The following is a 26,281-nucleotide window of genomic DNA, read 5'->3' on the forward strand; positions in this document are numbered from 1 at the left end:
CAGCTGGCCCTCGCAGGGGCTCTACCTCTTCTCCTGGCTGCTAGGCCAAAAAGTTAGGGTTAAATACCAGCACAACCTGGCCAGGAAGTGATAGACCTGATAAGGGAGACAAAATGTTACACACTGAAGGAACTAAAAGAATTAGCTATCACATATTGGCAGAAGCTAGGTGATATACCTGGGATTGTGTTTTGAGGGTGCTTCATCAAGCAGGCTAGAATATAAGACTGGATAATGACTTGTGAATATTTTTTTTTCTTTTTATCAGCCTACATCATGCTTTGATTGTGAACAATTTTTCGGAACACAGGATTTAACACCCTGGCAAGAACCCTAGAGAATAGGGTGGTTCTTAGAGACTTGAAGAAAGTGATGGCCAATGTTGAGTGAAGTAGAAATGCTTTAGCTATTCTGACAGATGGTAGAAGAAATAAAGAGGCTGAGGAAAGTGAGCAAGCAAGAATAGCTATATTATGCAGGCTACAAAACATACCAGTTGATTATGTCTTATGGCAGAGCTCAGAAGACATATAGTTCACCCAGGCCATCAGGAAAATGCTGCTGAAAGCAGCACTAGTACCACAGTGGTGGCTCCCCTCTGCAGTTCAGGGGCTGACAGTAAGAGAGGTGGTTACAGAGCTGGGCTCATTGATATCCATGGGACTAATGAGCTTCAATGTAACAGAGGCTGTAATAATTGTAACAACCTTCAAGGTCTGAGGGACAGCCAAGGAGCTTGAGCTTGAGGGAGTTGTAAAGATGGTAATAGAGCATAATTCTCTGGGAGAAAAATAGGTAGCAACACCAGGGCCAATATATACTGGGATGAATCCCCTAGTTTTTTTTCCTGAAAAGGACTTGGGGCTGTTTACTTGGGTGATTGTAAACCAAGGAAGGGAAAATACCTAGACATTTTGAGGACTACTGGACACACAGTCTGAGTTGATATTGATACTTAGAGGCCCAAAACATCCTCATGGTTCTAATAGAATACGAGCTCTACAGAGACCAGTTAATAAATGAAGTCCTGGCTAAAATCTGGCTCAGAGTGGACCTGCTTAGTTTGTGGATGCACCCAGTGGTCATTTTTTCCTGTTCCTGATTGCACTGGTATACTTGGATATTAGAGTAACTCTCATATTGGGTTCTTAGCCTGTGAGGTAAAAGACGTAATAGTGAGAAAGGCCAAGTAGAAATCTTGAAACTGTTTCCTCACCTTCCCTCCTCTCCCAGCCAAGGCAGTAAACAAACAATATCTTCCCTAGCAAGCAGACTCAGAGCAACAAACAAACAAACAAACAAAGAAACAGTATCACATCCCTGGGTGGGTCCTGAGGAATGACTGAAGGCTGCTGCAGGCTTAAACAAGCAGTAGCCTCAATCATAGCTACTGTGCCAGATATGGGTTAATTGCTACAGCAAATTGATGAGTCTTCAGGTACATGGTATATGGCCAGTGAACTGACAAAGGCATTTTTTTCTTTTTTTTTTTTTATTATTATACTTTAAGTTCTAGGGTACAAGTGCACAATGTGCAGGTTTGTTACATAGGTATACATGTGCCATGTTGGTTTGCTGCACCCATTAACTCATCATTTACATTAGGTGTTCCTCCTAATGCTATCCCTCCCCCTTCCCCCCATCCCACGACAGGCCCCCATGTGTGACGTTCCCTGCCCTGGGTCCAGGTGTTCTCATTGTCAATTCCCACCTATGAGTGAGAACATGCCGTGCTTGGTTTTCCATTCTTGTGAGAGTTTGCTCAGAATGATGGTTTTCAGCTTCATCCATGTCCCTGTAAAGGAGATGAACTCGTCGACAAAGGCATTCTTTTCAATTCCAATCAGTAAAGAGGATCAGAAACGGTTTGTATTCATATGGGATGGCCAAAAATATTCATTTACAATTTGCCCTCAGGGTTATGTTAACGCCCCTGCCCTCTGTCATAATATAGTTTGATGAGATCTGGACCACTTGTGTATCTTGCAGAATCATCACACTAATCCATTTCATTGATAGCATGCTGATGTGCTCTAGAGGGTGGGAGACACCTTAAAAGATTTAGGAACCTACAACTTCAGTGAAGTTTTTAAGGATCATTAGAAGTTTGTTGGCATATCTTTCCAAAGTAAAAAATGAATTGCACCTCATGTATCCTCTACCATAAAGATGGAAGTACAGTGCCAGCAGACTTCTTTGGGATCTGGAAGCAACAGATTCTACACCTAGGAACATTGCTCTGCCCCAACATGGAAGGCTGCCAGCTTTGAATGGGACCTGGAAAAGAAAAGGGCTCTGCAGTAGGTTTAGGCTATGGTGCAAGGTGTCTTGCCGGTAGGATTTGGAGAACCCTAAGGTGTTGGAAATGTCAGTGGCAGGAAAAGATGCAGTATGAAGGTTATGTTAAGCTCCTAAGAAGGAATCACAATGCAGGCCTTGGAACTCTGGCTACTGCTGCTTCTGAATGTTTAAGCTATCAGCAATAGAGACCAATGGTGTGCCCTTGATGTGACACTATTCCTTGAGGAGACCAACCAGCCACTTAGTGACAAGTCAACTACATTGGGCATCTCTCATACTGGAAGGGTGCTATGGTCTGACTGTTTGTGTCCCTTCAAAATGTTGAAATCCTAACCCCCAAGGTGATGGTATTAATAGGTGAAGCCTTTGGGAAGTGATTAGATCATGAGGGTAGAAATGAATGGGATTAATGTCCTTATAAAAGAGGCCCAAGGGAGCTTGTTTGTCAGAGAGCATGGTGGAAGGGGTCCACCATGTAAGGTTACAGTGAGAAGACATCTGTCTATGGAAAAAGAGGGTCCTCACCATTGAATCTGCCAGTGCCTTGATCTTGGTCTTCCCAGCCTCCAGAACTGTAAGAAATAAATTCCTGTTGTTTATAAGGTACTCATTTTATGATATTTTGTTATAGCAGCCAGAACAGACTAAGACAAAGGGCCAGTGGTTTCATCCTTAGAAGGACAAATGACTTATTCTGGGTACGGGTTTGTCTTTGCTACCTTTCGTGCCTTAGCCAGCATCACTATTCAGGGGCTTATGGAATGCCTGATCCACAAGCATACAATCCTACACAGCATTAGCATCCAGACATGAGACCTACTTCCCAGTGAAGGAAGTGTGGAGTTGACCTATGATCATATTGTCTACTGGCCACATCACATGTGGCATCATCCAGGGGCAGATGGTCTCAGAAAATGCTAGACAAGCCATTTAAAGGCACAGCTAAAGTGCCAGCTTGGTGGCAACATTCTGAAAGGATGGGGCACCATCCTTTATGATGCAGTATATAGACAGAGACCTTTACATTGTGCTAGGTCCCCAGGAGGAAGAATACATGCATCTGGGAACCAAGGGTGCAAGCAGGAGTAACCCCACTTACCCTTACTCCTAATGACCCACTGGAGGATTTTGTATTTCACATCCATGCAATCTGAGCTCTGCAAAATTGGAGGTGTCCTGGTCTCCAAAGAAGGTGCACTCTTGCCAAAAGATACAGTCAAGAGTCCCACCGAACTATAAGCTATGCCTTCCCCCAATGCATTGCAGGCTCCTTGTGTTTAGAAACCAGTCTGAGAGAAAAGGAGTCACCATACTGGCAGAGGTAATTAACCACGATCAGCAGAAGGAGGAAAGGCTGCTTTTACACAGTGGGAACAGGAAGGGAATATGTGTGAAACCTAAGTGACACAGTTGGGCACCTCCTGGTATTCCCTTGCCCTCTCAAATGGACACATACACAACTCCAGCTGGAGAAGGATGTGATTACCAACGGCATGATTACCAGACTCTTCAGGAGTGAAGGCTGGGTCACACCTTGGTGGCAGGTAAGCCACCAAGACATGCCAAGGTTATAGATAACAAAGAGGGAACTTATTTTACTTTTTCGGAGAGATGGGGCTCACTATGTTGCTGGTCTGGTCTTAAAACTCCTGGCCTCAAGTGATCTTCCTGACTCAGTCTCCCTAAGTATTGGGATTATAGGTGTGAGCCACCACACCCTGTAAGAATTAAAGAAAGAGGAAAGAAACACGAAAGGTGGCTCGCCAGTCAAGACAGTTTTTTTTTTTTTTAGAGAAAACAAACCTGAGAGGAGCATTCTAGCCAAGTTAGGTCAGAGGCACACTCTCTTACAGGATTCGGGGTGGGAGAGTTTATCAGAGGCTTGGACTGCTTCTGTGTCTCTTTGTTGTGCTTATCTGGGAGGGAGAGTTGTGTGTCTGTTCCCTCCCATCTTTCTGCAGCTGCAGGCATACCCTCCAAGTCTGCTTTTAGCTCCCCTATCTTAGTGCAAGGAAAGGACTGTGCTTATTAAGACCCACTGTTTCACTGGGGCCCATTGTATAAGGGTGAAGTTTGGCAGTTACCCAAGAGACTTCCCCCCCACCTCCCTCTGTGCCTGAGCTGTCTTATCTGTGTTTTACTGTCTGCTCTTTCTGGCTGCTTGTAGTTAGAAGAGAAGTGATTTCCTTGAAATGTATGAGGCTAGGAAGGGAGCTGGAACTTAAAGTGGTGGTGTTTGTCTGAGATGACGGTGCTCCTGCTCTGTCACACCCCACCTCAATAGTGAGGGGAATTTAGAATGGAGAAGGGAGAGTATGAGTACCAGTTGTAGGCCTGATATCAACAGTATGTTAGATGTTCCACTAACCTGGCCCTTCTAAGTTTACCTTTAGGAAGAAGAGTCTGTGGGAACCATAGAGGAGCTGCTCCTCAGTCCCCTGAGTAGAAGTAGATGTGTGGGACCATGAGAATGTGCCTCTCCCATCTCCTACTGTAGGGAATACAATTGACTTGTGCTGTGTTCTAAACACATCACTGTATTTGCTCTGAGGCCATGCTTCCCATGGTCTGCTTCCAGCCAGTGATGGCACATGGCAGGGATATTATGGCAGGTCCATTCTTATGAAACACAGGACTCCTCTGACAGACAACCCTGGCCTGAGGATTCTACGTGGCACCCTAAGGCCTGACCTATCCAACCTTTCTTCTTTCCTTCTCTCCTTCTCAGGGGTCAGGTGTGCATCTCTCTCTGACAGCTCTGTCAGCATCCTCCTGCTTCCTCCCAATTACCTTTTGCAGGCATTTCCCCCAATATCCTGCAAGTCTACACTGATTCTTGGCATCTACTTCTTGGAGGACCAAAACTAATACAGGTAGGTATAAATTTACCCATTACTTTATTATTATTATTATTTGAGATGGAGTTTCACTCTTGTTGCCCAGGCTAGAGTGCAATGGCACGATCTTGGCTCACTGCAACCTCCGCCTCCTGGGTTCAAGCGATTCTCTGCCTCAGCCTCCCGAGTAGCTGGGATTACAGGCATGTGCCACCACACCCGGCTAATTTTGCATTTTTAGTAGAGATGGCGTTTCTCCATGTTGGTCAGGCTGGTCTCGAACTCCTGGCCTCACGTGATCCACCTGCCTCGGCCTCCCAAAGTGCTGGGATTACAGGTGTAAGGTACTGCACCTGGCCAATTTTATTACATTATTATTTTTTTAAATAAATCAGGCTCATGGCTTTTTTTTTTTTTTTTTTAGGTGGAGTCTTGCTCTGTTGCCCAGGCTGGAGTGCGGTGGCACAATCTCGGCTCACTGCAAGCTCCGCCTCTTGGGTTCACGCCATTCTCCTGACTCAGCCTCCTGAGTAGCTGGGACTACAGGCGCCCGCCACCACGCCCGACTAATTTTTTTTTTTGTATTTTTAGTAGAGATGGGGTTTCACTGCGTTAGCCAGGATGGTCTCGATCTCCCGTTGTCATGATCCGCCGGCCTCAGCCTCCCAAAGTGCTGGGATTACAGGCATGAGCCACCGCGCCCAGCAACAGGCTCATGGCTTTTTTAACCCATTTTATAGAGGAGGAAACTATGCTTCAGAGAAGTTGAGTAACTTGCACAGGGTTATATTGCCAGTAAGTGTCAGAGCTATTACTTAAATCCAGATAATCCTGGAGATATAACCATGTGCCTAGATCGCAATTTCCTGTTTTCGTGCCTCTGCAGTTTCTGTTTGCTTCATTTTCCCTTACTCTCCCGGAAAGGCTTTTGAATATTCTAGTCTGTCTCTGCCCTGCAAAGGCAAGAGGAGTTTTTGACTACATTTGTAACATAACGTGAAAGAAAGAACTTTGTATTCCTGGGGTGGGCCTCAGTTCTTGAGGTAACGGGGAAGGAGAAACTCAGGGAACAGAGTTGGGGATGCTTTGCTGAACTTCCCCTCATTGCCTGGGGAGTCTCCTGGAAGAGTTAAACCTTGAAAGTTCTGTTTTATAAGAGACCATATGCTAGAACATGTGCCTTCTTCAAGCAAAATCCTCTATGATTTTGTAAGGCTTCCTCTTCTTCATTAAACAAAACACAAAATTTCTAAGGTTAACACACTGGAATGAAAATCAAGGGCTGTCTCCACTTTGTGGCCCGGGCTCTGTGCCTGTAGAATTCATCCATCTTTTCCTGATCAGTTTTCCTCACCGCATTGGCCTCAAGAAAACACTGTTCCTTCAACATTCTGATTCTCACGTGGACACAGGGCTTTTGTTAGATTCTCTATAAAAATATGGAATATCTGATTGAGACGTTAGTAAAGGATAACAAAAGGGAAACTAATCTAGAGAACCATGAATCTATTTCAGGCAACGTGACTTGGAAGTAAGAGCCTTATTTTCAGAATCTTCATGATCCTTTCCATCTCTGCGCAGGGCTAGCCAGGTTCTTCCCTTCCTGGCCCTTGGTTGACCTCCATTAGGTGAAAACCATTACCTTTTTTACATCAAGCGAGGCCAGACAGCTTTCTTCTGCCTTGTTGTTGTGATTTTCATTTCTTTTTTGAGGACTCTTATTCACCCCAGATACTTGGCACAGGAATCACTTCACCCCACTGCTGAAACTCTATCCCTTACCAGTAGGGCTGCAGCTTCCACAGTGTATCTGTAACCTAATTTAACCTCTTCTCCTCTTTTTCCTCCTCTTTGTCCTCATCTGTCTTCATCGTCATCATCATTCTTATCTGTACTGGATAATTTTCGCATTCTCATCAGCACACAAATATGTTGTGAGATACTGTTGACACACACACACATACACTCCCCCCACCATACACTCCTTTATTCCACAACCCTTTTTAATTTATGGCTGTTTTCTCTGTTATCCTTTCTAGTGAAACTCTTTCCTATGTAGCTGTCTCCACCAGCACCTCTCTTCCCATTCTCTCTCTTTTTTTTTTTCAGATGAAGTCTCACTCTGTCCCCCAGGCTGGAGTGCAGTGGTACAGTCTTGGTTCACTGCAACCTCTGCCTCCCGAGTTCAAGCAATTCTCCTGCCTCAGCCTTCCGAATAGCTGGGACTACAGGCACGTGCTACCATGCCCGGCTAATTTTTGTGTTTTTAGTTGAGATGAGGTTTCACCATGTTGGCCAGGCTGGTCTCAAACTCCTGACCTAAGGTGATCTGCCTGCTTCAGCCTCCCAAAATGCTGGGGTGCTGGGATTACAGGCATGAGCCACTGTGCCCGGTTCCATTCTCTCTTGAACCCATCACATCAATTAGACTTTCATTCCTACCCTTCCACTGAGAATGGTCTTGTAAAGGTCCCCAGTGGCCTTCAAGTTATGAAATCCACCATTCAGTTCTCAATCCACATCTTACATTACAGTTCTCAATCCACATCTCCAGGTAACGTTAACGTAGTTGATCATTCCCTCTTACCTCAGTAAACAATCTTCACTTGCTTTGGGGACGCCACATTCCTCTAGTTTTCTGCCTGTGTCATGACCTGCTTTTTCTTATATTTCTCATCTCTAAATGTTGACTCAGGGCTCAGTCCTTTCCTTTATTTATATTCACATCCTTTCAGGGGTTGGCAAACTATTGCTACAAAGGGTCAGAGAGTAAATTGCTTCTGTAAAAGGCCAGAGAATATTTTTGGTTTTGTGAGCCACATGGTTTCTGTTGCAACTACTCTAGAAGCTGTAGACAGTATATAAATGTTGAATTGATCATTGTCATGACTGCTACATTATTCAGCACCCATTATGTGCCTTACATTGCTAAATAAATGATCATTTGTCAACCTGGTATTTCACCATAGCTACCTGAGCATTACTGGAGCTCCAAGGAAGGAAAAGTTCCCTTCCTGTGTAAGGGAAGGGCAGAGTCCTATTTTGAAAGGTCTGTATACTTCTCCAGCCCTTGTGCCCAATTTAGTTTGAGAGTCAGGGATTTCGAAAGGCTTAAGGCTCAGGAGGTCCTGTTTTTTTTTCCAATTAATGTCAGAATTCAGCCTTTGCTGAGAGTAGGAGGGGTGGGCTGGGGCTACACAGGAGGCATGTTCAGCAGCTGGGAGGAACGAGGGACAGCTCTCAGCAGGGTCAGAGGAAGAGGGAGGTTACTTTATTTATTGCGATGGGGTGATTAAACTCCCAAAATGAATTTTGAGAGACAGCTGCACACAGAATAGAGATAGTGATTAGAACTAATTACTGTTGTTGTAGATGTTTTGCATTTGTACGGCACTCTGTATTTACAAAGAATTTTGTAATCACTTATTAACTCTCCCTCACCATAGACTTGTGACATAAGCAATGTTACTATATGTTTGTTTCTGCCTTCTGGAAAGAATCTGAGTGGCTGTGGCCACACACTGAAATTGTGGAATCAAAATCCTCATTGCAACTCTCTTACTCCCAGTGTGATTTTGAGAATCTATATAATGAGAACTTGGACATTGTCCTACTCAGTAATTTTACTATCAAGAGTAACTCGTGAAGATGGTTTAGTGCTTTGCTAAATTAAAAAATATATCATCTGGAAGGACCTAATAACAATAATAATCTCAGGCTGAGGTGGGCGGATCAGTTGAGGTCAGGAATTTGAGACCAGCATGGCTAACGCAGTAAAACTCCATCTCCACTAAAAGTACAAAAATTAGCCAGATGTGGTGGCACCCACCTGTGATCCCAGCTACTCAGGAGGCTGAGACAGGAGAATCGCTTGAACCTGGGAGGCAGAAGTTGCAGTGAGCCAAGATCACGCCACTGCACTCCAGCCTGGGTGACAGAGTGAGACTCTGTCTCAAAAAAAAAATTAATAAACTCTCTAACTTCAATTTCCTCCAGCTTTGTTTGTTTGTTTTTTGTTTTTTGTTTTTTGTTTTTTTTTGAGACAGAGTCTTCTGTCGCTCAGGCTGGAGTGCAGTGGCATGATCTCGGCTCACTGCAAGCTCAGCCTCCCAGGTTCACGCCATTCTCCTGCCTCAGCCTCCCAAGTAGTTGGGACTACAGGTGCCCGCCACCATGCCAGGCTAATTTTTTTGTATTTTTAGTACAGACGGGGTTTCACCGTGTTAGCCAGGATGGTCTCGATCTCCTCACCTTGTGATCAGCTCACCTCGGCCTCCCAAAGTGCTGGGATTACAGGCGTGAGCCACTATGCCCAGCTTCCTCCAGGTTTGAAATAAAATTAATAATAGAGTGAGTCTATATCATAGAATTTTTACATGGCCAGTGCTTAGCATAGTACCCAGCTTATTTACTTAATAAATGCTTAATAAATATTAGCCATTATTAATATCATAAGAAAATCTGTGTAATATATTCTCATTGCCTCTACTTGATTGCTTTAGTGTTTCTGATTTTGAATAAAGATGCATAGCATACGCATGTTTATTCACTTGTTCAGCAATATTTATTGAGTGACTACTACTTATCAGGCATTGTTCTTGGAGCTAAGGAAATAGTGGTGAACATAAAAGGAGTTTGTTAGCAGGGCACGGTGGCATGCATGTAGTATCATATACTCGGGAGGCTGAGGCAGGAGGATCCGTTGAACCCAGGAGTTTGAGGCCAGACTGGGCAACATATCAAGACACTGTCTCTTTAAAAAAAAAAAATGAGTTCCTGCTCTCATGAAGCTTATATTGTGGGGAGGGGACTCATATTATCATGTTGGAGGGGGCTCACATTCTAGTGGGAGTTAGGTTGTGATAGACAAGAGGGAAGCAGTGATTCAGTGATTGCAGTATATTTAGAAAATATGTGGAGAAAATTTTTCTGAATTTTTATATAAAATAGTATTTTTATACTGATAGGTAAAATATATTTATAAACTATTAATTTTATATAAAATTACTTAAGTATATACTTACATATTTTTTATTTAAGGATATACTTATTAATTGTAAAATATTTAAGGAAAAGACTATTATACAAGTAGTAACACCATACTGAAATTTGGAAAAATAGAAAAATTATCCATAATTTCGTTACTAATTTTATTCATTTAAAATTGCCTTGGCACATTTTTTGATATAGTTTATTCAGCACACATTTACTGAGGATCTATTTTGTGCCAGGTACTTAGTCCATGGGATATTCAACAGTGGTTAGGTGAGGCTAGTGAGATCATAGGTAAAAGTAACTAAGAGGTAATTATGACATCCTTTCCCCTGGTATCCCATACAGTAGGATCCTAGAGAAAGACAGCTACTGCGAGTCTGTCCATTTGCCCTCTGCAGAACCTCCGGGCTAGAAGACATCAAAGTTCAACCCCCTTTTCCATGCTTGAATCTCTTACCACATCCCTGGAGCTCTTGCTGCTTCAGCATGGGAAAAAATGGGCTCAGTTTCCTGACATTTTGGCATGGCTTGGGGTTGCAAACAGCATTCTGAACTCCCTTAGCCCGGGGAATATTGGCTATGTTGAAAAAATCAGGTACAGATGATAGAAGCAGGATTAAGCCCCTAGGAGATGCCAGGTGCCTGAAGACCAGAGAGAAGTTTCTGGAGATAGAGAGGAGCCCCAGGTTCTCACTGTTGTGTTCTCACCCTCCAATGATTTCATGGGAAAACAGTCACTCCTTACCCCACACCATGAGGACTTACACTGTTCTTTCTTTTAGGCTTATGGGTTGAGATAGAAGCCCAAGTCCCTTCAATATAACCCTGAAACAAGTTAATTTTACATTCTATAGGCTCAGGATTTAGCCTCTTGCCCTCTTTTCCCCCTTCCACCAGTATCTCCCCAGGCTGACTTCTTGCCTAGTGTGTTAGTCCATTCTCACATTGCCATAAAGAAAGACCTGAGGCTGGGTAGTTTATAAAGAAAAGAGGTTTAATTGGCTTACAGTTCTGCAGACTGTACAGGAAGCATGGTGGCTTCTGTTTCCCATGAGGCCTTAGGGAGCTTTTAGTAATGCCGGAAGGCAAAGCAGGAGCAGGCACTTGCGCAGCAGGACAGGGAAAGAAGGGGGAGGGGCCACACACTTCTTAATTTTTAATTTTCATTTTTATTGTATTTCAATAGTTTTTGGAGTACAGGTGGTTTTTGGTTACATGGATGAGTTCTTTAGTGATGATTCCTGAAATTTTGGTGCACCCATCACCTGAGCAGTGTACTGTACCTAATATGTAGTCTTTTATCCCTCAACCCCCTCCCACCCTTCCCCCTGAGTCCTCAAGTTCATTATAGCATTCTTTTTTTTTTGATACAGAGTCTCGCTCTGTCGCCCAGGCTGGAGTGCAGTGGCACGATCTCTGCTCACTGCAAGCTCTGCCTCCCAGGTTCACACCATTCTCCTGCCTCAGCCTCCCAAGTAGCTGGGACTACAGGCGACTGCCACCACGCCCAGCTAATTTTTTGTATTTTTAGTAGAGACGGGGTTTCACCATGTTAGCCAGGATGGTCCGGATCTCCTGACCTCATGATCCACCCGCCTTGGCCTCCCAAAGCGCTGGGATTACAGGCGTGAGCCACCGTGCTTGGCCTCATTATACCATTCTTATGGTGCCACACACTTTTAAACAACCACATCTCATGAAAACTCACTCACCATCAGGAGAACAGCACTGAAGGGATGGTGCTAACCCATTCATGAGAACTTCGCCCCGTGATCCAATCACGTCCCACCAGGCCCCACTTCCAGCATTGGGGATTACAATTCGACATGAGATTTGGGCGGGGACACAAATCCAGACCATATCACCTACATATGTTTCAAACTGGGATGCAGTTTCCCAATTTATTCCTCACCCTTCAGACACTGAAACAAGTTTATGAACAATATTTAGCTTTTTAACATTAGAATTGGAGTTATAATATTGAAAGATGTTGAAAAGGTAATCTGGGCTAGCTCCTCTCCACATCCCTGACCCTATCTGAGAAGTTTGTTAGCTTCTTTGTTCTTCTAAAACATAAATTCCCTAATGGCAAGATTCCATAAGATAAGAAGAATTGTCATACCATTACTAGAAATCTTCATAAATACCAGGAGTAAATGTCCCTGATCTTTGTGAAAATGCATTTGGGGCTTCTTCGCTTCCTTCCAGCCCCTTTCCTGACATATCCCTTGATTCTGCTCTGGAGGTGAGCACTGGCCACAAAGTCCTGCACCGTCTTTATTTAGGACACTAGGCCCACAGGATTCTGGGTGCCTCCTTCAGTGAAGAGGCTTCTGCACTTTACCCTTGTGTCAGAAATCCCATAAAGTTAAGGAACAAGAGATGGTAAACCATTTCAGGAGATAAATCATTTCAGACACACCCAAATGGGATGTCTTATCTCAGGTTCCTTCTCTTTTACCAAAGGAAGAGTCAACCAGGTTATCCCTGACACAAGAGACCCGAAGCATAAGTCTCGGCAGCACTCAAGTACACTGAGAAACCTGCACAAGCCAGTGGCTCCTCCCAGACACTGATAAATTAAACTTCAGGCTTGGATGAAGCCCTAGACATTTTAGGGAGATGATCAACAATTTTTCTTCTCTATTTTACGTGGAAATGCTAATTTCACTTGCAAAAGAGAAGCCCCAAAATAGTATTCTTTATGATTATAACAGCAGAAATGTAGGAGTATAAAAGTTGTAGTGTTATAGACAAATTAAGCATGAAATGCAAATATAATAGCAGAGTGGGCTGGGTATCCAGATCTCAGCTGAAATTCTCTGAAAGGGTTACAATGTAAAGCTTCTTCAGGGGACTAAAGGGCCACAGTGTTAGGGAGAAAGAGTAGGGGGGACCAAAGAAGATGAAGAGTCAGGGGAGGCCCTCTTAGGTTTGTGATCTCTCTTCAGCTGTTCTCAGGAGGCTGTTCATGAATCTGAATATTTGCAGCAGTGAATTCTCCACCACAGTATGCGTGCTTGAGCTAATAGCTGTTACATGGGGAGGCTGTGGGGGGCGACAATACAGATTGCTGCTTATGGTGACTGTCACAGCTTAACGATATTTGATTACCTGCAAATCTGATTGCTTTAATCCTCTGCTCAAAATTCTTCAACAGATCCCAGTGCTAATAGAATAAATCACTCATCGTTCATTGGTTTGCTCATCTCATCCCTTCATTTTTTTCCCCACAAATATTTATTGCGTAATAGACCCTGTGCTAGGTGCTGGAGATATAGCAGTAAAGAAAACAGAAAAGGGAGTCCCACCCTTGTGGAGTTTGTTCTTCTGATGGAGACAGACCATAAGCAAATAATTTAAATGGAGATAATAGTTTGATAATAGATTGATGTGGATTTTTTTCACAGACACCCTGACCCAAATCATATTTTAAAAATTCAATCATATTCCCCTGCTGCCATTCCATCAAAATGGTTCCCACCTAAAAAAAGGAGCATATGACAAAGGGGAAACTCCCTCCAGAAGAGGTGAAATAAAAAGAAGCACTTTTCATTGAGAGTGGAGTATGGAGGTGGGATGATGCAATAGAAATATTCAGATAGGGAGAAGGGTGACCTGAGATCCTTTGATCTTGGTGGCAGGGCACAAGCCTCAGAGAAGCTTTATGTTTGACATGGAGGTGGGGGAGGGAAGAGTGGGCGAGAGCACAGCATCTGTGAAGGCAAGTGTCTAGGGAGTGCTGCTGAAATCATGCTGGGTTCCCAGTGGTCTGTATCTAGAAGTGATTCAAAAGTTCCTGTGTAGCCCCAGGGTACCAAGAGGACTGCAAGACCAAGGGACCCCTGGGCTAATGAGATGAGAGCAGTAATGGAGTTCAGTGCTTCCAGAGTTCTGGTGGTAGTGTTTGTCCATCCCAAGTGGATTCTAGGACAGAAGTTAATGGACAGGGATGGATTAGAGATAAGCTGGATGACACATCTCAATTGGAGTCCAGCAGAAAATGGCAACACATAGACCAGCTGTACCCAGGGAAGAGTAGTAAACTTTCCCTTATACAGACGCTGTGCTCCCATAGGAGAAGGGAGAGGGGAAGAACAATTCTATAAGGGCTGAACTTTGAATTAATGCTTACCAGGAAGAGACTATCACACATGAAAAGATGGAGGGAGAATGAAAAAAGACTGGCCTGATAGGAAAGGTTTAGCTCAGGAGAGTCCTTTTTGCCACAAAGCAGAAGCATAAAATTTGTTAACTCATTAGCGGGTTTTAAAAAATTTTTTAATTTTTGTGGGCATATAGGTGTATATATTTATGGGGTACATGAGATGTTTTGATACAGGCATGCAATGCATAATAATCACATCATGGAGAATGGGGTATCCAGCCCTTAAGCATTTATCCTTTGTGTTACAAACAATCCAATTATACTCTTTTAGTTTTTTAAAATGTACAATTATTATTGGCTATAGTCACCCTGTTGTGCCGTCAAAGAGTAGATTTTTTTTTTTTTTTTTTTTTTTTTTTTTTTTTTTGAGACAGAGTCTCACTCTTGTTGCCCAGGCTGGAGTGCAATGGCGTGATTTCAGCTCACTGCAATCTTCACCTCCCGGATTCAAGCGACTCTCCTGTCTCAGCCTCCCAGGTAGCTGGGATTACAGGTGCTCTCCACTATGCCTGGCTAACTTTTGTATTTTTAGTAGAGGCGAGGTTTCACCATGTTGGCCAGGCAGGTCCAAAAGGTAGATCTTATTAATTCTTTCTAGCTATTTTTCTGTATCCATTAACTATCCCCACCTCCCCCCAGCTCCCAACTCATTAATGTTTTAAAACATAAGTTTCATGAAGTCACACCTCTGCTTAAAATCCTTCAATAGTAAGTGACGTTGGCAAGATGGCTGGCTAGAGATGCCTGGTATTCATCTATCCCACAAGAAAGGCCCAACACAACAAATAAACAGACTAAGGTTTGACTGCAGCGTGGAAGGGAGAGTGGTGGAGTGTGGTGGGGGAGTGGAGATGCACCTGTGGTGATTAGAAATCCAGGAGGGCCTCTATAGCCCTGTCTCCCCCACCTGGATTGGATGTGCCCAGAGTCAGGAAGGACTTCTTATTGCGGGGAAAAGGTAAGTACAAGATCTCCATCAGCCCCCACTGGCACCGCAAAAACCTACAGTCCTTATTGCAGAAGAATCCTACAGTCTTCCCAAGCCCTGAGCCCAGTTTGAAGAGCTGCTGGGAATTTATGCAGCTACATTGCTCCAGATTAGGAGAGCAAGGTGTGCACTCCCCATTCCCCCCATCCCACTCCCTGTGGGCCAAGCTGCTGCAGCATAATGCCATCTTGAGAAAAGAGCAAACTCTGAAGCACACCCTGTTCTGGGGGCCCGTAGCCACTGCATATCTCCAGCACTGGGGCGCTCCATCCTCATTATGTCAAGCCCACACCACATGCTTGGCTGAATGCCATACGTCAGCTGCACAGAGCTTGGGCCTACGATCAGCTGTGACTCTGGTCCTGCACAGCAAGAAAACAAACACCTGCTTACTGTACCTCCAGGCAGACGAACAGTCTGCCAGTCCTGCCCAGGGCCAACCTGCCTTGAGCTGGCCAAACTGCTCTGCACCCTCCCACAAGAGAGAGAGGCCCCTGAGCCTCCTAGTAGCTAATATGCACCCAAGCCAGTGGAGTGGCTATGCTCCCATGCTCAGGACCTGAGAAACAACCCCACAGCACCCCTGCCTCTGCAGACATGCCCCTGGCCTGCCTAATGGCCCTGCATTTCCCATACAGACCTGGGAAATACTCCTGTAGTCTGCCCCTGGTAGGCATGACCAGCTAAGGAGCCAAGAGCCCACATCCAGGACTTGAGAAACAGCTCTGTGGGCCACCACTAGTGAACATGCCCTGGGCTGGCTAAGAAGCCATGTGCCTGCATACCAGGCCTAAGAAACAGCCCTGTGGGCCATCTCCAGCAGAAGTATCCCCAGGTCAACTGAGCAGCCATGTGTCATGAGCCTGAGCAACAACCCTGTGCCTGCCCCCAGACCTGTCTCCTACGCCAACAAAGCAGGTGTGCACCCATGTCTCAGGCCCCAAAAACAGCCCCACAGGCCACCTCTGGTGGGCATATCTGCAGGCCAATCAAATAGCCCTGTGCTTACATATCAGACCTACAAAACAGCCCTGTGGGCCACACACTGCAGAAACACCCCCAGGCCAGTCAAGCAGTTGTGCAGCTGTGTCCTGGGCCTGAGAACATGTCCCATGAATCACCCCATCAGGTGTATCCCTAGGCCAGCCAAGCAGCTATGTGCCCATATGCCAGGCCTAAGAGACAGCCCTGCTGGCCTCTCTGGTGGGCATTCCTCCAGGTCAGCTGAGCAGCCTTACACCCATGTCCTAGGCCTTTGAGAAACAGCTCTGTGAGCCACTTCTGGCAGGCATGACCCCAGGGTGGCCAAACAACTCATGCTCCTGGACAGAGTAATAGCCCCATGGCCCCAACCCCAGTGGTCCCAACCCCAGTGAGCCAGATCCCAAGTTGGCCAACTCACCATATGCACACATATGCATCTGACCTGAGAAACAGGCCAGTGAACCCAGCCCTGGCAAAACTGCACTACCATTGCCACAAATTATTTCAGACTAGGCCACTGAGAAATGGCCAAATGCCACTAATGTGGATAATGGCTGAAGAAACTACATGGAGGTTAATTACACTACATTACATTAGTGTCCTCCTAAAACCAAGGCCAGTACACCCCACTGAACCAACACCCCAGGTCCCATTCATATAAATAAGTCGTTTCTTATGAAACCTACTCCATAAAATTGGAAGAGGTGATTTTTCCACCAAAGGCATATAAATCAACATAGGAACACACAATCATGACAAAGCAAGAAAACATGTCACCTCTAAAAGAAAAAGATAATTATCTAGTAAAAAGCCCCAATCTTGAGGAAGTAGATGAAATTCCAGAAAAAAGAATTCAAAATAACAACCTTAAGGAAATGCATTGAGATACAAGAAAAATACAGATAGACAATTTAATGAAATCAGGAAAACAACTGATAATTTGAACAATAACTTCAACAAAGAGATAGATATCATAAAAAAGAGTCAAACAGAAATCCTAGAGCTAAAAAAGTCAATGAATGAAATTAAAAATACAATCCGCAGCTTCAATAATAGACTAGACCAAGCAGAAGAAAGAAGAAAGCCTACTAAATTTTTGGCACACCATAAAGCAAACAAGTATTTGTATTATGGGTGTTTCTGAAGTAGAAGAGAAGGGGAAAGATGAGGAGAATATATTTAATGAAATAATAGCAGAAAGCTTCCCATGTCTTGGGAGAGAAATGGACATTTAAGTCCAGGAAGCTCAAAGAATTGCAAGTAGATTCAACCCAAACAGGTCCTCTCTGAGGAACATTACAGTCAAATTGTAAAAAGCCAAAGACAAAGAAAGAATTCTAAAAGCAGCAATAGAAAAATGTCAAGTCACATATAAGGGGCCCCACTAACAGTGGATTTCTCAGCAGAAGCCTTACAAGCCAGGAGTGAATGGGATAATATATTCAAAATACTGAAATAAAAAAATCCTGCTAGTCAAGAATATTATAGCCAGCAAAGCTATTATTCAGAAATGAGGGAGAAATAAAATCTTTCATAGACAAGCAAAAATGAAAGGAATTCATTACCACTAGGCCTTACAAGACATGCTCAAGGGAGTCCTACATCCAGAATTGAAAAGATGATTACCATTATCATGAAAACATGTGAAACTACAAAACTCACAGGTAGAGCCAATATACAAAGAAGAAAGAGAAAGGAATCAAGGCTTAGCACTACAGAAAACCACCCATCTGCAAAAATAAACAATAAGAGAGGTGATAAGGAACAAAAGATATACAAAACAACCAGAAAACAAATAACAAAATGGCAGAAGTCCTTACTTATCAATAACAACATTGAATGTAAATGGACTAAACTCTCCAATCAAAAGACATGGAGTGGCTGAATGGATAAAAAACCAAACCCAACTATCTGCTGCCTACAAAAAACACACTTCACCTATAAAGACACAAATAGACTGAAAATAAAGGAATGGAAAAAGATAATCCATGCAAATGGAAACCAAAAAATAGCAGGAGTAGCTATACTAATATCAGATAAAATACATTTCAAGGTAAAAACCATAAAAAGAAACACAAATGGTCATATTATATGTTGAAAAAGGGGTCAATTCAGCAAGAGTATGTAACAAGTATAAATGTATAGGCAGCCAACACTGGAGTATCCAGATACATAAAGCAAATATTATTAGAGCTAGAGCGATAGACCCTAATACAATAATAGCTGGAGACTTCAACACCCCACTTTCAGACTTGGACAGGTTATCTAGACAGAAGATCAACAAAGAAACAAAAGGACCTAATCGAAATTTACAGAACATTTCATCCAATAGCTGCAGAATACACATTCTTCTCCTCAGCACATGGAACATTCTCAAGGACAGCCCATATATTAGGCCACAAAAGAAGTTTTAAAAATTTCAGGAAAACTGAAATAATATCAAGTATCTTCTATGACCAAAATGGAATAAAACTAGAAATAATAAAAGGAATTTAAAAAACTATACAAGCACATGGAAATTAAACAATATGCTCTTGAATGACTAGTGGGTTAATGGAGAGATTAAGAATGAAATTGCAAATTTTCTTAAACCATAATGGAAACACAACATACCAAAATCTATGGGATAATCTAAAAGCAGTGCTAAGAGGAAAATTTATAGCAATAAGTGCCTACATCAAAAAAAGTAAAAAAAACTTCAAATAAACAAACTAATGATGCATTTAAAAAACTAGAAAAGGGCAAACCAAACTCAAAATTAGAAGAAAAAAGTAATAAAGATCAGAGCAGAAATAAATGAAATAAAAATGAAAACAACACAAAAAATCAATTAAATGAAAAATTTTTTTTTAAAAGATAAACAAAATGGACAAACCTTTAGCTAGACTAACTAGGAAAAAAAGAGGGAAGACCTAAACAAAATAAGAGATGGAAAAAGAGATTACAACTGATAATGTAGAAATTCTGAGGATCATTACAGACTACTATAAGCAACTCTATGCCAATAAATTGAAAAACCAAGAAGAAGCAGATAAATTCCTACACACATACAACCTACCTAGATTATATCATGAAGAAACCCAAAACCTGAGTAGACCAATAACAAGTAATGAGATCAAAGCCATAATAAAAGTCTCCCAGCAAAGAAAAGCCCAGGACCCAATGGCTTCACTGCTGAATTTTACCAAACATTTAAAGAAGGACTAATACCATTCCTACTCAGACTATTCCAAAAAATACAAAGCCAGTATTACCCTGATACCAAAACCAGACAAAGACATCAGAAAAATAAAACGACAGTCCAATATGTCTGATGAACATTGATGCAAAAAATCTTCAACAAAATACTAGCACACTAAATTCAATAACAGTTAAAAAGATCATGATCAAGTAGGATTCATCCTAGGGATGCAAGGATGTTTCAACATATGCAAATTAATCAATGTGCTACATCATATCAACAGAATGAAGGACAAAAATCATGTGATCATTTCAATTGATGCTGAAAAAGCATTTGATAAAATTCAACATCCCTTCATGATAAAAAAAAAAAAAAAAAAAAAAAAACTTTAAAAAACTGGGTCTAGCGGGCTGGAGCCCAGGCCCGGCCCAGCAGCGCCCCCCAGGTAGACTGGGGCGAGGCCGTGCCGGCACAAGGTGAGCCCACTGCTGGAACATCCAGTCGTGGATAAAAATGAGCTGGTTCAGAAGGCCAATCTGGCCGATCAGGCTGAGTGATATGATGACATGGCAGCCTGCATGAAGTCTGTAACTGAGCAAGGAGCTTAATTATCCAATGAGGAGAGGAATCTTCTCTCAGTTGCTTATAGAAATGTTGTAGGAGCCCGTAGGTCATCTTGGAGGGTCGTCTCGAGTATTGAACAAAAGACGAAAGGTGCTGAGAAAAAAACAGCAGATGGCTCAAGAATACAGAGAGAAAACTGAGACCGAGCTAAGAGATAGCTGCAATGATGTACTGTCTCTTTTGGAAAAGTTCTTGATCCCCAATGCCTCACAAGCGAGAGCAAATTCTTCCATTTGAAAATGAAAGGAGTTCACTGCCGTTACTTGGCTGAGGTTGCCGCTGGTGATGACAAGAAAGGGATTGTGGATCAGTCACAACAAGCATACCAAGAAGCTTTTGAAATCAGCAAAAAGGAAATGCAACCAACATATCCTATCAGACTGGGTCTGGCCCTTAACTTCTCCGTGTTCTATTATGACGTTCTGAATTCCCCAGAGAAAGCCTGCTCTCTTGCAAAGACAGCTTTTGATGAAGCCATTGCTGAACTTGATACATTAAGTGAAGAGTCGTACAAAGACAGCACACTAATAATGCAATTACTGAGAGACAACTTAACATTGTGGACATCGGATACCCAAGGAGATGAAGCTGAAGCTGGAAAAGGAGGGGAAAATTAACCGGCCTTCCAACTTTTGTCTGCCTCGTTCTAAAATTTACACAGTAGACCATTTGTCATCCATGCTGTCCCACAAATAGTTGTTTACAATTTACGACAGGTTTATGTTACTTCTGTTTGAATTTCTATATTTCCCACATGGTTTTTATGTTTAATATTGGGGAGTAGAGCCAGTTAACATTTAGGGAGTTATCTGTTTTCATCTTAAGGTGGCCAATATGAGGATGTGGAATTTTTATACAAGTTATAAATGTTTGGCATAGTATTTTTGGTACATTGTGGCTTTACAAGGGCCAGTGTTAAAACTGCTTCCATGTCTAAGCAAAGAAAACTGCCTACATATTGGTTTGTCCTGGTGGGGAACAAAAGAGATCATTGGTTCCAGTCACAGGTGTAGTAATTGTGGGTACTTTAAGGTTTGGAGCACTTACAAGGCTGTGGTAGAAACAGATATCCCATGGATACTATATGTTAAACCATGTATATCTGTGGAACACTCAATCTCAATGTGCATACCCTTGACTACAGCTGCAGAAGTGTTCCTTTAGACAAAGCTGTGACCCATTTTACTCTGGATAAGGGCAGAAATGGTTCACATTCCATTATTTGTAAAGTTACCTGCTGTTAGCTTTCATTATTTTTGCAACACTCATTTTATTTGTATTTAAATGTTTTAGGCAACCTAAGAACAAATGTAAAAGTAAAGATGCAGGAAAAATGAATTGCTTGGTATTCATTACTTCATGTATATCAAGCACAGCAGTAAAACAAAAACCCATGTATTTAACTTTTTTTTAGGTTTTTTGCTTTTGTGATTTTTTTTGATACTTGCCTAACATGCATATGCGTAAAAATAGTTAACAGGGAAATAACTTGAGATGATGGCTACCTTTGTTCAATGTCTTATGAAATTTTCATGAACAATCCAAACATAATTGTTAAGAACACGTGTATGAAATTCATTTAAGTGGAATAAAAGTTTTATGAATGGAAAAAAAACAACTGGGTATAGATGAGACATACCTCAACAAAATAAAAGGCACATATGACAGACCCACAGCTAGAATCATATTGAACAGGAAAAACTGGAAGCCTTTTCTGCTAAGATCTGGAACAAGACAGAGATACTCACTTTCACTATTATTCAACACAGTACTGAAATTCCTAGCTACAGCAATCAGACAACAGAAAGAAAGGGCACCCAAAGAAAGGAAGAAGTCAAATTTTTCTTGTTTGCGGGTGATATAATCTTGTATTTGCAAAAACCTAAAGATTTCACCACAAAACTATTGGAACTGAAAAACAAATTCAGTAAAGTGGCAGAGTACAAATCAACATACAAAAATCAGTAGCATTTCTATATGCTAACAGCAAACAATCTGAAAAATAAATCAAGGAAGTAATTCCATTTACATTATTACAAATAAAATAAAGTATCTAGGAACAAACTTAACCAAAGAAGTGAAAAATATCTATAATGAAAACTATTTGACATTGATGCAAGAAATTGAAGAGGACACAAAAAATAGAAAGATATTCCATATTCATAGATTGGAAAAATCAATATTGATAAAATGTCCATATTTCCTAAAGCAATCTACAGATTCAATGCAATCCCTATGAAAATACTGAGGATATTCTTTAAAGAAATAGAAAAAATAATCTTAAATTTCATATGGAACAACAAAAGACCCAGAATAACTAAAGCCATCTGAGCAAAAAGAACAAAACTGGAGGAATCACAACACAAGAGGAATCACAGAACTATAGTAACAAAAAAAGCATGGTACTGGCATAAAAACAGACACATAGGTCAATGGGACAGAACAGAGAACCCAGAAACAAATGCATACATCTACAGTGAACTCACTGATCATCAGAAAAATGCAAATTGAAACTACAATGAGATACCATCTCATTCTGGTTCAAATGGCTTTTATCTAAAAGATGGGCAGTAATGAATGCTGGCGAGTATGTGCAGGAAAAGAAACCCTCCTACACTGTTGGTGAGAATGTAAATTAGTACAGCCACTATGGAGAACAGTATGGAGGTTCCTCAGAAAACTAAAAATAGAGCTACCATATGATTCAGCCATCCCTTTGCTAGGTATATGCCCAAAAGAAAGAAAATTAGTATATCAAAGACATAGCTGCACTCCCATGTTTATTGCAGCACTATTCACAATAGCCAAGATTTGGAACCAAACTAAGTGTCCACCAACAGATGAATGGATAAAGAAAATGTTGGCACATATACACAATGGAGTACTACCTGCCCATAAAAGGAACAAGATCCTGTCAGTTGCAACAATGTGGATGGACTGGAGGACATTATGTGAAATAAGTCAGGCACATAAAGACAAACTTTGCATGTTCTCACTCATTTGTAGAGCTAGAAATTAAAACAATTGAACTCATAGACATAGAGAGTAGAATGATGGTTACCAGGGGTTGGGGTGTGTGTGTGTGTGTGTGTGTGTGTGTGTGTGTGTGTGTGTGTGAAATTACTGGGTATAAGAATAATATAATTAGAATGAATAAGACCTAGTATTTGATAGCACAACAGGGTGACTACGGTAAACAATGATTTATTGTACATTAACAAATAACTAAAAGAGATCATTGGAATGTTTGGAACACAAAGAAATGATAAATGCTTGAGGTGATGGATTTTTTTAAAAAGTTGATCTCATGAAGATAGTGAGTAGAATGATGGTTATCAGAGGCTGGAAAGGGTGGGTGGGGAGATGCGCAGAGGTTTGCTAATGGGTACAAACATACAGTTAGACAGGAGAAATAAGTTCTAGTGTTTGATAGCACAGTAGGATGACAATAGTTAACAATAACTTTTTGTATATTTCAAAATATCTGGAAGAGAAGATTTGAAATGTTCCCAATACAAGGAAATGATAAATGTTTTAGGTGATAGACATTCTAATTATCCTAATTTGGTCATTACACATTGTATGGTTGTATCAAAATATCACGTGCCTTAATATGTACAATTATGTATCAATAAAATTTATTAATATTGGTTCACTAATCATAGTAAACATGTATAATAAAATGGGAACTTTCAGCACTGTCTGCTAAATTTTTCTGTCAACTTAAAACTATTTTAAAGAATAAAATTTATTAATTTAAGAAATAAGCTAATTTTTAAAAATGAAATTAAAATCAAACATTTGTGAAATGTTTGAAAACTTTGAAACACTTTGGTGGAACCCAGGATTTTGGGGAACGTGACATGAGAACTACTGGTCTTATCAACAAAAATGATTCTGAAGTGATTCAATTTCCATCACAGGAATCCTCACTTTTCACAGTAGTGTGGGACTCATAAGGACTGTTCATGCTGAAATCATGCAAAGTGATCTTAATAATCAATGGGGAAAACTACAACAGTTCAGTGACCTTTCACAATTTTTTCATCAAAATGTAAAAAATATCTTTTGTTGGTTATAATGAATAGGGAAATGAAAAAAGTAGTAACAAATACTTATTTAGTACACTGCAATTTAAAACATTAGAAATATTGAGATTTAAAGTGTTTTTCTAAAGAAAACTTACCAAAATAACCACGGCTAAGCATTTTTCTTCCTCTGTCTCTAAATTCTTAACTAATATCTTAAGATATACAGGTTGGTCTTACCTACTTACGGGAGACATTTTGGAAGGTGTGCTGTAAAATTATTTTTTATTTTTCAACATTGAAAAATTTTATTAGGTATGAACACTTCAATCATTTCATTATAGGAAAAATCCCCCATGATTTTTTTTTTAAAGACCTTGATATTCCACCCTTCGAGTTACAATTGGGACAACTGGGAGAGGGGGAAGAGTTGGAGTGGGATGAAAAACTAGGAGGGGCTCGGCAGCTGGAGGTCTAGTCCACTTAGTTTTTGTACTGGAAAGGCTCATCACCGGTTTCATTGAGAAGACACGTGCGGATGAGGGCTTCTGTCACCGAAAAGGGGTCGCAGTTGGCAGAGGAGTGATGGTCTTCAAAGTAACCCTTCTTCTCCTCGCTGACAGTCCGGGGAATGCATATGCTGGTGCTACGATTGGCTACACCAGCAGAAAAGTTGTTGATGTTGGAGGTTTCACGGAATCCAGTTAGGCGTCGGGCATTGTCCAGGCCTCCCTTGGGATCATAGGCGCAGGTGTGGTACTAGTGTCACTTGCTTAATTTCTCGATGGCCTCCCCAGTGTATTTCAGACCATTCTCCTCCCGCATGGCCTTGGTGCTAAAGTTGGTATGGCAGCCTGCACCATTCCAGTTCCCAGGAATGGGCTTAGGATCAAAGGTTGCTATCACTTCAAAGTCTTCACACACACGATGCAAGACGAAACGGGCCACCCAGATGTGATCTCCCATGCTGATTCCTTCACAGGTTCCAATTTGAAATTACCACTGGGGAGGCATGATTGGCATTAGTCCCCACAATCCTGACTCCAGCATACAAGCAGGCCCGGTAATGAGCCTCCACGATGTCCCTGCTATAGGTTCTGTCTGCTCCCACACTGCAGTAATATGGACCCTGAGGCCCCGGGAAGCCGCTGGAAGGCCAACCAAAGGGATGCCCATTTGTCCCCATGAGGGCATATTCCTGCTCCATGCCAAACCAGGAGTGCTGGTTGCTCATCATGTCGATTATCCGTTTACAGGCGTGCCTCAAATTGGTCTCTGCAGGCTTTCGATTGTACTTGAAAACTTCACACAATACGAGCTTGTTAGGATCCTTACGGAAAGGGTCCTTAAACATAGCAGCAGGAACGAGATACGTGTCATTGTTGGAGCCTTCAGACTGTAAAGTACTAGAGCCATCGAAATTCCCCTCAGGCAACTCTTCCACACACTTGGGCTCACTGTCCAGGGTCCGGGTCTTGCAGTGCAGTCCTTCTCCAGTACCATCGATCGAGATATACATGACCTGGACTTTCTCACCCTGAGGCAGGGACATGTACACCTGCTTGATGCCTTTATTTAAGTGGGAACATGCTGAGGTGGTCATGGTGGAAGGTATTCTGGGTGCTGAGCAGACGGGCGGGTAAAGGTAGGCCGCGAGAGCGAGGTGAGGAGAGGAGAGGAGAGGAGGCCTCTGTGCTGCTCACACGCTCCGCTCTTCTCCCACTCTTGACTCTCCCTCATGATTTTTGTTCACACTTTTGAATATTCTAGTATTCAAGAGCTTCTAAGTTTCTTACTCAAACTATTCAGTGACATTCAAAAATTTTCAAAATTATGGAACAATTTGCATAAGAAACAAGGACATTTCTTTTTGCAATATTATTGTCCATGTACATGGCAAGTATGTATTTCTCTTTGAAAAATTATCTTTTTAAGTTGCATAGTGTGTAACAGTGGAGATAATGCTCCCACACACTCTCTGAACTCATATTTAATAAGACATTTTTACATTCTCCAAAAAAAACTTACCACACAAACAAACCACACACTTATCAAGAAAAGTATGAATAGCACTTACCTTCTCATAGCATAACTTGTGATATGGCATGAACATCTTTTCTATGCCTTTGCAAATTGTCATACTCCTTTCTAAGTTTTCATTATCTTCTAACATTT

General features: G+C 41.9%; 2 pseudogenes; one reads left to right on the forward strand and one right to left on the reverse strand.

Moving 5' to 3' along the window:
• The first annotated feature begins 20,005 nt into the window (after nt 1–20,005).
• Nucleotides 20,006–20,695, forward strand: LOC115836287 (annotated as a pseudogene).
• Nucleotides 20,696–24,589: 3,894 nt separating this feature from the next.
• On the reverse strand, nt 24,590–25,799 carry LOC100606647 (annotated as a pseudogene).
• Nucleotides 25,800–26,281: the final 482 nt, after the last annotated feature.

The sequence above is a fragment of the Nomascus leucogenys genome, chromosome 8, assembly GCF_006542625.1.
Source record: "Nomascus leucogenys isolate Asia chromosome 8, Asia_NLE_v1, whole genome shotgun sequence".
Lineage (NCBI taxonomy): Eukaryota > Metazoa > Chordata > Mammalia > Primates > Hylobatidae > Nomascus > Nomascus leucogenys.